The sequence below is a fragment of the Rhincodon typus genome, chromosome 31 (assembly GCF_021869965.1).
Source record: "Rhincodon typus isolate 14 chromosome 31, sRhiTyp1.1, whole genome shotgun sequence".
In the NCBI taxonomy this organism is placed as follows: domain Eukaryota; kingdom Metazoa; phylum Chordata; class Chondrichthyes; order Orectolobiformes; family Rhincodontidae; genus Rhincodon; species Rhincodon typus.
This window is the reverse complement of record NC_063362.1, coordinates 16,296,033-16,309,461: the sequence shown is the minus strand read 5'-3', so window position 1 is coordinate 16,309,461 and position 13,429 is coordinate 16,296,033. Positions and strand designations below refer to the sequence as shown.

At 37.8% G+C, this 13,429-nt stretch overlaps 1 protein-coding gene across 2 annotated transcripts in view; it reads left to right on the top strand.

Moving 5' to 3' along the window:
- Positions 1–4,445: 4,445 nt before the first annotated feature.
- Positions 4,446–13,429, top strand: part of kcnab2a (potassium voltage-gated channel subfamily A regulatory beta subunit 2a) — a 250,821-nt gene continuing 241,837 nt past the window's right edge. For both annotated transcript variants that reach the window (XM_048614846.1, XM_048614845.1), the window contains exon 1: positions 4,446–4,515. The gene's annotated coding sequence lies outside the window, so the exon portion shown is untranslated. The remainder of the gene's footprint in view (positions 4,516–13,429) is intronic.

Here is a 13,429-nt window from a genome sequence, read left to right as displayed (position 1 = left end):
AGGCCCGAAACGTCTGCCTCTCTGCTCCTATGATGCTGCTTGGCCTGCTGTGTTCATCCAGCCCTGCACCTTGTTGTCACAGAATTTAAACTGTTGATTTCAACTACAAGCTAAATTAGGGTTGTACAAATACAGTGTAGAGTTGCCTACCCAACAACTACATGCAGTCCTTCTAGCCAGACTCCCATTGTGCTGATTCCCTTAAACTCTAGTCCCATTAATTTGCACCAAGCTTGATTCATTCATCATCCCTGTATTGTGACCTACACTGGTTTTCATTCTGACAATGGTCTAATTTTTAAAATGTAAAATTCTCATCATTATTTTTAAATCCCTTCAAGGCCCTGCCTCATTCTATCTCTGCAAATATCCTTAAGCCCTGCAAGCCTTTGAGACTCCTGTGCTCCTTCAATTCTGGCATCTTGCACATCCCTGATCATTGCTTCACATATTTTCATCTACCTTGGCCCTAACCTCTGGAAATCCCTTCCTCAGTGTCACCACCCTTTCTCCCCCATTTTGTCTCCTTTTTAAGGTGTTTCTTAAAGCTTTTGGTCATCTTCTGTGAGTTGGTAGTATGTTTTTAATTAATGCTGTTTTTATGCACCTCGAGACATGTTGCTATGTTAAAGTTGCTATATAATGCAAGACGTTGTTGGATTACCAGAAGTAACTAAGTGATTGATTAAAGCCAAGGTTGAAAAGTATGTTAATTGTATATCCTAGAATACTGGCTTGTTTAATATTTCCAACAACCTATGTAACATGATCGTGCAGTTTATTGAGATGCTAAATGTCCTGTGCAGTGAATTTGTGTTAACAGTCTTTCAAAGAGTGAATTCTTGATTTTAGCTATGATATATTGGAAATTTGCTAAACAAAAAGCAAATGTTTGCTTGCAGATTGCCCTGACACTTCTCAGTCTTAGACTGGCATATACAACAGACATTGAAATGGGTGATTTTCAAAGACTCATGCGTGGGATGTAAGCTTTGTTGGCAATGCCACTATTTGTTACCAAATGTCTTCAGAAGTGGTGAGCTACCTTCTGGAATCACTGCAGTTCGACTGGTGCGGGTACACCCACAGAACCGTTAGCAAGAGAGTCCCAGGATTCTAATCCACAGTTTTGGTTGTGGATGAAGTGAAGCATAATTTAAAGAAAGATGATGCCTTTTATCACAAAAAATCAATTGTTTAATGCAGGTTAAAGGTTACACTTTGTCCATCCCTTTGCAGAAGGGGCCATATTTAACTTGTCTTGCGATGAAATATTTTGGAAAGATAAGCTTTGGCACAATGTTAAGCACGAATTTCAAAATAAAAGTTGAGATATGGAAAAAAATTTGAGCAAAATCAGTCAATGCAATAAATTGATAATTTAAGCATAATTAATAAAAATGATCATAATTAGCTAGCTCTGCACTTTTTAATGTTTATTCTCTTTATATAGAACAGAACTAGAGATGGAGATAGATTTAGCCATGAACCTTGTTTATCAGGGAACAGGAAGAGAACCTATGCTGTTGGCTTAACTATGGCTTTGGCAAAAATCAGAGTGTGGGAGATGAGCAGATGTCTTTTGGCCTGGGTCTTTCTGTCCCAGCCCAATATGTGGATGGAGTTTTGCAGAGGCTGTGGAGTTCATACAAACATTCAGACGCACATTTGTTCCCTCCCATGTTCTCGCTCTTACACTTGCTGTCCCTTGTGATCCTGCTGCCTCCGTCTCATCCTATCCCATCCCACATCACCCATGGGCACAGTGACCTGCTTCTGCATCATAACTGCAGTCTCCTTTTGGCCTGGAACCTATATGCCAGCCTTGTCTCTCCACCCCACCAGCTCACTGGCTACATAAAGCCTCTTTCCCTGACCTGCCCAGGAACATAGAATCTGTCACTTGAAATATCAACCCTCCCTGGCAGATCCACTTCCGCTGCTCCAGTGTTTCAGCCTTGATTGAATAAAACCAATCTCATTTGCACTGCTTGCTGCTTTTCCAATCACTGAATTTCTCTCTCCCACATAGCAGGAAATTATCAGTGATTGAAGGAGCATCTCCTTGCAGAATCTTTCACTTGCACTTACAGTACTTATGTTTTGAAGATGTCTCCTTGGGCTGGGTAGAGATGCGTGACAGGTTAATTCTGGCCCACAGGCTTTATATTGGATTACCCTAGTTAAAGAATCTCATTTTTTTATTTGAATACTTAATTGAATATTATATTATTGTGCTAAAAATGACTGACTAACCCAGCCATAGATGTGCATAGTAACAGAAGTTCTTAACTGTATGGATAAGGGAAAAAAAACTTGCTAAAAATGTTGGTATAGTAGCTGAAATTGAAAAGTCTGCACTTTTAGTCTTCCAATTGAGTAACTGCACTGATGTGAATGCATGTAAATTGTTATTTTTGTGTTATATCTTGACTGTCGCATAACTCCTGATGCATGTTGAACTGTATGTAGTTTTATTAAGCCTGTTTGCCTGAGGTTTTATTACTTTATTATTAATGGGATTCAGTACAGAAATGGAATTGGAAGTTTGAACTGGCAAGAAAGGTTAACACTTTTATGAATAGAAATACACTTTTATTTTCAAAATCTTTTGTGACTGATCCAGTTGGCATTTGGAAGTTCAAAAACTTTGGATGCTCCTACTACAAATACAAGAAAGCAGTTCTCCCTTTTGCCAATTGATAGTACTTAGGAGGTGCATGAAATTTGGGTCTCTCTTTCTCATTCCCCATCTGTTCTTTGTGTAGCTTAAATTTGTAATATAACAATAAGGATCATGGGCATGTAGTTGTATTGTACTATTCACTGTCACAGAAGCTTTGCTGCCTCATTTTGCTTTCTTGGCAAATTTTGTAATTGTGTGTTCTTTGAACGCAACAATTTTAGTTGTTTTCTCACCATTTATGCTGAACTGGTTGATAAATTCTAGGTAAAGCCACACAGTTAGTACTTTCCCAAATGGCTGTTTTGGATTTGTGAGCCTAGACCAGAAGTCAGCAACCTTATCAAGAACAGCCATTTTTGAAACTTAATCTAACATTTTAAGTTCTGCAGCAGTTCTGAAGAAGGGTCACTGGACTCAATGTTAACTCTGATTTCTCTCCACAGATGCTGCCAGACCTGCTGAGATTTTTCCAGTAATTTCTGTTTTTGTTTCTAACATTTTAAGAGCCCAAATATTGTCAGTCAAATGCTATTGATAATGAGAAACAAGACCTAAATGGGCATGGATATATTTGCAAAAAAAAGATGAAAAATGAAAAAAAAAATAAAAAAAACTTTTTTTGTATTCACCCATGGAAAGTGATAGTTGCTGGCTAAGCCAGCATTTGTTGCTTATCCCTAGTTGCTCTTGAACTAAGGCCTATTTTAGAGGGCATTAAGAGTGAGGCATTGCTGTGGATCTAGAATCACATGCAGGCCAGACCAGGGAAGGACATTAGTGAACCAGATGGGTTTCAAGTCAGTTGGTGATTTCATGGCACCATTACTGATATATAGGTATGTCTGTATATAATATACATTAATTGAATTTAAATTATACTAGCTGCTATGGTGGGATTTGAAACCAGGTCCCCAGTCTGAATTACTAGTCCACTGAGATTATCACTATGCCACCCCTCCCTTGAATGTGATTTCTGCTGTTGAATTTTTTTGTCTTTGGACTTTTGCTTGATATCTGGACAAATGAAAAACACGTTTAATTTATCAAGGTTAGGAGCAGCCCATCAGTCCTTACTGAGTACCGTGCTGCTCTGGAGCAGTCCCTAGAGTGTCGTTACACCCATAAAACAGTTAAAAAGAGAGCTCCAGGACTTTGACCTGATGACAAGCAGAGGAACAGCAATCTAGTTCCAGGTTGGAATAGTATGTGGATTGCAGAGTAAGTTTTTGGCGAGGTCCCTTTTTGTTACCTATAACTGAGACTGACTAGCATCTTCAGCAAAGATTGGAAAATTTTTCAAATCTGCATGCTCAGCTACTCACTGGATAAATATTTTGTGCCTTTAGGGATGCCCAGTTATTTGTTTTCTATTACAAAATTTCCCGTCATTTTCTTCCCTCGGAGATACTGCACATTGATTCTCTCCTGTCTGGTCCAAACAGGCATCCTTCATGTGTAACTGAGAAAATAAGTTAGGCAAAAAAAAAATAATCTGGATAGTGGGGAGCTTATAAATCACAACCGGCACTTTTTGGCAAAAGACAGTAAAGACACATCAGGGTATAAAACCTGGTTTGATTCTTTCTCTCAAACCAAGCTTCATATTATGATACTCAGCACAAAACAGGATTTAATATGGGACCTTTGTAACACATATGGATCATTAAGCACTGATAATCTTACCGAGATGAATAGATGGAAGAACAAATATTGTATTTTAATTGAAGAAATAATACCAAATTTCTTTTAATTTGGGAATAGGACTGTGCATGGGAAGGAAGGCAGCGCCAGCATTTTGAGAGCTGAACAAGATAAACTCACACTGCACTGTAAGTGTTGCATTCAGTTTCTGGAATTAATATTACTGTCTGTGTTTAAGATTAGCCCTTGTCTTCAGGAATAATATTTTGTTAGTAGACTTTCCATCAACTGTAAAAGTGAACTTTAGATTTGTTGCACTGTGCTTGTTACAGCAATCAAAAATACAAATAAATAAAACTGCAGGTTTTTGTCTTTCTAGTTTCTGGTGGAAAAAAGTTGTATGATGCTAGGATGGAGCACTGTTTGGTCTGTCATTGGTAGGAGCAGTTTACAGTCTGGAATGAAGACTATGGCAGAAGAACATGAAAGTGCATTGGTTTAAGTATGATTTTCTGTGAAGATATATTGCAGCAGTGTTAATATTTGAAATAAGCCAATTGATTGTAGCATTCCTTGGAGGTTATTTTGGCTAAAGTTTGAGAAAATGGAGTCAGGACTATTGATGTGCCTATTTGAAAGTTTGGACTGAGCATGTAACTTTGGTTAAAACTTACCCAGGATGAGAGCAATTGCTGGATGTCTCTTTGTTTGGCATGGAAACCTAGTTTGTGTTGTACACTTTGGCCGTACAATTTTTCAAAAATGGTATATTTCTCACATTAGGTTTTTAAAATTGTATCAGATGCTGTAACTTTACTCATTATGTAATCTGCAGAACAGTTGTAGTGCATATAGAGTCCTAGAGAAATATACCATGGAAACAGACCCTTCGGTCAAACTTCTCCATGCCGACCAGATACCCTGAATAAATTTAGTCCCATTTGGCCGATATCCCTTTAAACCCTTTCCATTCATATACCCATCCAGATGCCTTTTAAATGTTGCAATTGTACCAGCCTCCATCACTTGCTCTGGCAGCTCATTCCGTGCACATACCACTCTCTGCATGAAAATGTTGCCCTTAGGTACCTTTTAAATCTTTCCCCTCTCACCTTAAACCTGTGCCCTGTAGTTCTGGACTCCTCCCACCCCAGGGAAAAGACCTTATGTATTTACCCTATCCATGCCTCTCATGATTTTATAAACTTGTGTAAATTCATCCCTTAGCCTCCGATGCTCCAGGGAAAATTGCCCCAGTCTATTCAGCATCCCATGCAGCTTAAATCCTCCAATCTTGGCAACACCCTTGTAAATCTTTTCTTGCAGACTTCAGTCTTTAAAGGTGCAGACAAAATGTAATGTAATAATGCATTAGACAATTTTTATAGATGTTTAATGGCTAATTATGGAGTTTCATTTTGGAGCTGGTTGCCTGCCCTGCCCGCTCTGGTAGGCTGGTGCAAGAGAATCATCTCAAGCAATCAACAGTGTTTTTCCTTCTAATGGTGTTTCTGTTTTCCAAAAGGGGAAAAAATATTTTGCTCTACTGATTCAGTAAGTGGGATTGAATTATATTTGATTGTGATGCTCTGCACAGTCGGATGGCCTACCAATTGTCACTGTTCACATGATACTTTGGATAAGATATTTTCAGGAAAGAGCAGCAAGGATAGAAAGTGCTTCAGTATGGAAACATGCTGTTTTTTTTCAAGAAGAAAATATTTTAAGAAATAATTTATGTAGATGGAAGTGGTATTTGACTTTACTAATGTATTTAGTGAGATAAAAGATTATTATTAATTTAAGATTATGGAAGTTTTGTAGCAAGCAAGATCAGTTACTGGATTGAAGAAATTGGACTTGAGAGTCCTTGAATTCTATATATGGACAAAGATTGATCAACTGAACAATTGATACCATGGGATTTTGCAAGTCCCTCTTGTTGTCAGCAGTCTATTTAGCATAGATTTGGCTTATGTTGATGAAAGTAATCTTTATGTACCAAATGTTTTCTGTTTCATTTTGCATCTTCTATTGCTGTTTGCTTTGAATCCATATATCTGATGGTAGCAGGAAAGGATGACCTAAGTTTTTACTGTATTTTTACGGTATATTTAAACAGTATCATAGATATATAATTGCTTAAACCAGACTGGATTAATCCAATTACCTTAGGTTTTGAACCCCCAGACACTCTATCAAAACCATTTCAAACAATATTTTAGTAGACCAAATGGTTTCTTTAAGATATTATTTGAAATATAGACTTGCCCTGTTTTCTTCCACATGCCACCTTGGAATCACTAACATCCTAAAGAGACCCCACATTGTCTTCACCCCACCTCAATATACTACTTCCAAGAAGATAGCTGTTAGTGACAGAGTAGTCATACACACATTACATCATAAACAAGGTGAAAAGTTGGAACTTTGCCGATGGAGGAAAGAAGTGCTACATTTTTCTCCTAATGCTTCTATTTGTCAGTTTTACAGGTAATTATTTCATTTACTGTAATCTAACCTATGTATAATTTAAACAAAAAAAAACAAAGACATGCAGATGCTGAAAATCAGAAGCAAAAGCAGAAATTGCTGGAAAAACTCAGGTCTGGCAGCATCTTGGAGAGAAAGCAGAGTTTTGGGTTCAGTGACCCTCAAGAACTTTCTTTCCACAGATGCTGCCACCACTGCTGAGTTTTTCCAGCAATTTCTGTTTTTGTTTTGAATTTAATTTAGTTTTTTTTAGCTAATTATTTGATCTAAGACCTATAATCTGAGTCAATGTAAATATGTAAACTTTAATTAAGTAAAAGGATGTTGTACAGATGGTGTCTTGTAGCTGCAGCGTTTGGAAGATTATGGAGAGTGTTGTGATCTTAGAGAACGATGCCTGCAATTGAAGGAAATTTAGAACCGAGTTGTTGACCTGGAGTCCATATCATGGGTGATTAACAAAGCAATCATTTGCGTGTGAGAGCAATTCTGGATATGAAAATAAAAGCTGAACTGGAGTCTGGAGGGCTGTTGTGGTACAGTTGTAGTGTCCCTACCTCTGAGCCAAGAGACCCAGTTTAAAATCCTGCTTGCTCCAGAGGTGTGTAATAACATCTCTGAACAGGTAGATTTAAAAAGAAAAGGTTTATAAAAATGAAGCAGATCACGAGTCCTTTTGTTGCACAACGATGGTGTCCCTACCCTTGGACTAAGAGGCCTGGTTTCAAGTCTCACCTACTGCAGTGATGTGCAATAAGGTCTCTGAACAGGTGGATTAGAAAAACAGGTTAAAAATTATAAAGCGGATCATGGGCCATCTTGTGGTATAGTGGTAGAAAAAAGTTGAACTGAAGTCTGTAGTATGGCTGATTTGGTGTTGGAAGAGCAAAGCACTCAGTTGTGTCTAAGAGTAATTCTGGATATGAGAAAAATTTGAACTGGAGTCTGGAGGCCGCTTGTGAAGTGACACTTCACCTGACGAAGAAGCAGCGCTCTGAAAACTTGTGATTTTAAATAAATCTGTTAGACTATCTCCTGGTTGTCTGCCTTTTGCCTTTGTCCACCTCAGTCCAACACTGGCATCTTCACGTGCTGAATTGACAATACCTTAAAGATGCATTTGGGCATCTTAGAGGGACTGCTGCTTGTGTGCAGCTTGTTTGTTCCCTGTGCAACTTGTTTCTAATTACTGTGTGGATGTGTACACATGTAGTTTAGAGGAAATATTGTGGTAAGGGGGATCGATATTGTTTTCTGCAGATGTGAAGGAGAGTCCCAAAGATTATCATGCCTGTCTTCTTCCAGGATTAAGGGAATCTTCTCACAGTTACAGAACAACATGAGTGAGAGGATCGATTTAACAGTAGGAAATATTGACAAAATGAGAGCTAGGGTCCAAATTTTAAATCGATCCTGACCAGAGTTGAATGTGTGGCTCAAAATGTGGTTTTGGGAGGTTGTGTTTTCATTCATGCAGTGCTAGCATGGTGTTGGTGAAAGATGGAGCTTTTACATTGGGATAGGTTCCATTTATATCAGACTGGCACTAGTGTTCTGGGAATTGAAGAACTAGAGCTGGATATGAGGGTTTAGCGAATGTGGTGAGTGTTTAGTTGAGGGGAATTGATTAATCTAAGGAGAAAAATCAAGGCTGTAGGGCAAAGCGTAGCTTGAAGGGACAACAAACTTAGTGGTACTACTACTTCAGTAAGTAAAATTGGAGAAAATTTGTAAAAGTTAAAATTAAAGGCACTTTGACTGCTCAAAACATTTCTAACAAAACAGATAAATTGTTGGCACAAGTAGAAACAAAAGGTTTGATCTAACAGCTATTACAAAAATGTGTTTGTATGGAGACCAGGATGGTAAAGAAATATTCCAGGGTATATGATTTTTGGAAAAGATGGATAAAATTGGAGAAGAGGAGGAGTTTAGCTTTGATGAAGGATGACTTGAGGACTGTAGTGAGGGATGATGATTGCAAGTAAAATCAGTGTGAGTGGAGATAAGAAATAGCAAAGGGGTGGGAAGTACTTATGTGTGTAGTTTATATGCTTCCCTAATAGTAGCTACATTGGTTGACAGGGTATTATTCAAGAAATAAAAGGAGCTTATAACAAAGGCAATTAAATTATCATGGAGGACTTTAATTCTCTTATGGATTGGACAAATCAAATCAACAAAGGTGGTCAGGGACATAAATTCATGAAATTAATTTGAGCCAGTTTCTTAGAACAACATGTTGTGGAACAAATCAGGGAAGAGACTATTTTAAATCCAGTCTTGGGCATGGAGTGTTAATTAGTAAACTCATAGGAAAATGTTCCCTAGGGAAGAGTGAGAATAATATATTGAGTTTGAGAATAATGTACACTAGTCCGAAAAGGCAGTATTAAACTTAAAGCCAACTCACATCGGTATGAGGGGCAAATTGGCTGTTTATTTGGAAATTAGATAGGCAGTAGCAAACATTAAAATATATTACATATTTATCAAGGAATAAATATTATATTGAGAAATAAGAGCTTTATGAGAAAAGCGATCTGCCTGTGGGTTAAGAATTGTCTAAATTAAGTGTTTCGTAATATCACCTAGAACAGAAGTAAGCCTGAAGATTGGGAGATTTTTAGATACTAGGCAGAGGGTTATCAAAATGTGATGGAGAAAATAGAATTTTTTTTACTTCTTGCTGTTTATTCTAATATTTTAAGAGCTTTAGGAAGAATTACAGAAGAGAATGGGAAAGTAAGTGTGAGACTCTTAGCAGGGGAAGCAGGATAAATTATAATGGGGAACAAGGAAATGCCACGTTAAATAATACCTTGTTCATGGTAGAAGACAAAATTATCAAAATAATGGGGAAACAAGCATCTAATGAGTTTGAAGAACTTAATTTCTACAGTTCTTTCTCTTTAATATTAATAGGGCTGAAAGCTATCAGATCTGTCTGATATCCATTATCGTAGGGCATCAAAAGAGGTGGCAGCAGAAAATTGTCTGGGATTGGCACTTGGTTTGCACAGAACTGTAGAATCAGTGTCTTTGGGAGGGATGAGGTGAAATGTGAAATACCACAGAAGTGTAAAAAATGTAAACAAAAACACTTGGAAAGGTTGAAAATTTTAAAGATCTAGAGTTTGTTTTTATCTTGCTGCTCCCTGAAAATGAATATGATCCAAATTGTTTCTTTGATTTCCATTATCAGGAGTCTTTTCAGTTTATTACGTTCCAGTTTTACAATAAATGTGATATTTACTGAATATGATGAAAATACAAATAATTTAGTTGTTTAACAATGACTAAATTGTTGCAGACTAAATGCAATAAAAGTATAAACTGAAAAATAGTTTTCAAAGTGGTATATAAATTCTACCAGAATACAAACATGCAGTTCTTTATCAAGCAGGATAATAACATTTGATGTTTGACAAATTTGTTTTTCTTGCCCATTTGGGTGGGATCGGAGTGGAATATAATCCCACTATCCCATTTAGTTTCTCTCTTGTCTTTAGAGCCCAAGCTCTAACTTCCCTTTCCTTTAAATTATTGAGCATGTTCTCTGTCAGCCCCTGAATTGTAAAACTGTTTCCCCGTAACTCCATGTTTGAATCTGTACTACTGTTCTGACCTGTTGCACTGCTGAATCAGCATGGATCAAGTCATAAATAACATCTTCTGTGATTGTAACTGCAATGCATTATTCCTCCCTTGTCCTTCTTGGCACCTCTTCAACCTTTGATCACACCATCCTCCTGTAATACCTTAATGCCTTCTTGTCCAGTTGAATGTGACTTAACATGTCTATTTTCATTCAGCTCCATTGAGCAATTTCACCACCCACCTTGTACCATTACCTGTGGAGATCCCAATAATCTATCCTTGTTTACCCTTATTTCCCACTCTACACTGCAGTTCATTAACATGCTGTTTCTCATTGATATCCTCAGATTTAGTGTTAGGTTTCACCTATATATTGATACTTCGTTCTACATTTCCACTACCTTCACTGTCCCTGTGTTATTAGTCTGTTTGTCTGACAATCTGTTTCGGATGAAGAGCAATTTCTTCTAGTAAGTGCAATTAGAAGATTGAAAACATTGTTTCCGATCCCTTCTCACAACTGTTGCACCCTTTCCGCAATTCCATTCTTCTCTATGACAGCTATCTTAGGTTTTAGTTGACTCTTTATAACAGTGATGCCCTATTTGACCCCAAGCTGAGATTCTAACCCTGTATTCATCCGATCATAAAGACCTTCCATTTCCATTTCCACTTCCACTTCCACAGCAGGGTCTCCCTCCAGTTCTGCCTCAGCCTATTGCTGCCAAAGCCCTTATTCGTTTTCCATTTATATTTTAATGTTATAGTGCTCACCTGACCTGCCTTTGATCCTTCATTCGGTAAACATTACCTTAAAATTCTGCTGACTGCTTCAAAAATGCTATTCACCCTTGACCTTGTGCTGGCTGGCCTGGTCCATCGTTGTCTCTGAATTAAAATTTTCAAATGTGAATTCCCTCATAGACTCGCCTCTCCATATTTATTACTATCTCTAGCTTGCATCTGACCCCTCTGTGTTATTTTCCCAGCATTTCCCTCTCCATTCAGTCTATACTTAGGATTCCTCTGTAAATTTTCTTTACTTCCAAAAATAATGCTTAAAACTTAGCTCTTTCAGCAAGTTCTTAAAACACCCATTGAATATGTGCTTATTTTGGCTCATTATTAAATTTCTGTCTGAATACACTTCTATGAATCCTTTTTCTACTATAAAGGTGCTATATAAATTAAAAGTTCATGCAGACATAGTATGTCAGCAATAGAAGCAATCAATCGGACAACTTTAAGCTTGTCAATATGAGCTTGGATCCATATATTGCTTTTCTTTTCTGGATTTGACACCTGGTCTAACTACTGTAGTGCCAGTGTGGTCCAATGTACCCAATGTGGTCTAAATTGATGAATGTGATAATTGGATACAAGTCTGTTCATTGTTAGCACTGATTTAAATCTTTGAGATTTAGCTTTAATTTCTTCACGTTACTGTTTTAGAGCACATTTGACTTGCAGTTCTACTGTTTATCTTATGGAAACTCTTGCATGAGGTTGGATGTTATCTTGTAGTGCTTGCTTAAGAATAAAGCTATTGTAGTAGTGTTGTTACCAATATATCAGGACCTGGACAACTGACGGATAGCTCTGTAGTTTAATGGAGAGAAACAAATTCTAATTAATAAACTTGTTAAATTCCACAGATATTCTCAAGTTTTGGCCTTGTTTTCTGTCAGACGTACATTGGTCTTAACAATTGTGACATTATCCACCTTTAGGAAGAAAAGTGACATGTATTACTTAGAATGGCTGTAATGACGGAAACTGTGTGTCTTGGAACAGAGTAGCATTATCAGGCATAACGCAGCATGCAGCAATACAAGATTATAATTTTTAAAAAAAATTCTTGCTGAATTCCTCACCGTCGTTGACATGTGTTCTCACAATCTTGGTGCTCCTAAAATAGTTTTATTCGGAAGCAGCAGGTGAATGACTCAAGGACTTGTTAGGACACTCACTTCCATTTGTGATTGCTGTTTAATTGACAGGAAGAAAGTGGGTACTGGAGAAAGGTAAATGAAATTACCTTCAATCCAAACGAGAAAGTAATCTGTCTCTAGAGGAGTTGTTGCAAAGTAGTGAATATTGAAAAACGCTATGCTTTTAAAAAAAGGGAAAATAAGGCTACCTTGGATAATTGACGGTATTTAAAGTACTTCATTATATGTGCATTTCCTTTCAGAAATCTAGGATACCCCAAAGCACTTTACAGCCAGTTAAATATTTTTGAAATGCTGTCACTGTGGCAGTGTTGATAATTGTGCCATTCAGTTAGCAAAATTCAAGTTTTGAACCTCTACGTTAGTAGTCAATTTTGCCAAACTGTTTGACTACAGTTATAACACTGACATCTGCCCAACTAAGTGGAATATTGCCCGGTATATTCTGCATGTAAAAAGCAGGACACATCCAACCTGGCCACTTACTGCTCCATTGGTCAACTCTCGATCATCAGAGACGTGATGGAAGATGTCATCAACAGAGCTATCAAGCAGCACCTGCTTAGCAACAACCTGCTCACTGATTCCCGGTTTGGATTCCAGCAGGGCCACTCAGCTCCTGACCTCATTACAGCCTTAGTTCAAATATGGACAAAAGAGCTGAATTTCAGAGGTGAGGTGAGAGTGACAGCCCTTGATATCAAGGCTGCATTTGACCAAGTGTGGCATCAAGGAGCTCTAGCAAAACTGGAATCAATGTGAATCGGAGGCATACTGTCTGCTGGTTGGAATTATACTTGGCACATAGGAAGATGGTTGTAGTTGTTGCAGGAATCTCTGCAGGAATTCCTCAGGATAATATCCTAGGCCTAACCATCTTCAGCTGCTTCATCAAGAACCTGCCCACTATTTGAAGTAGGGATGCTCATAGCTGATTGTACAAATGTTCAGTGCCATTCGTGACTCCTGAGATACTGAAGCAATCCATTTTCAAGTGCGAATAGATCTAGACCATATCCAGGCTTGGGCTGACAAGTGGTAAGTAACATTTGCATAT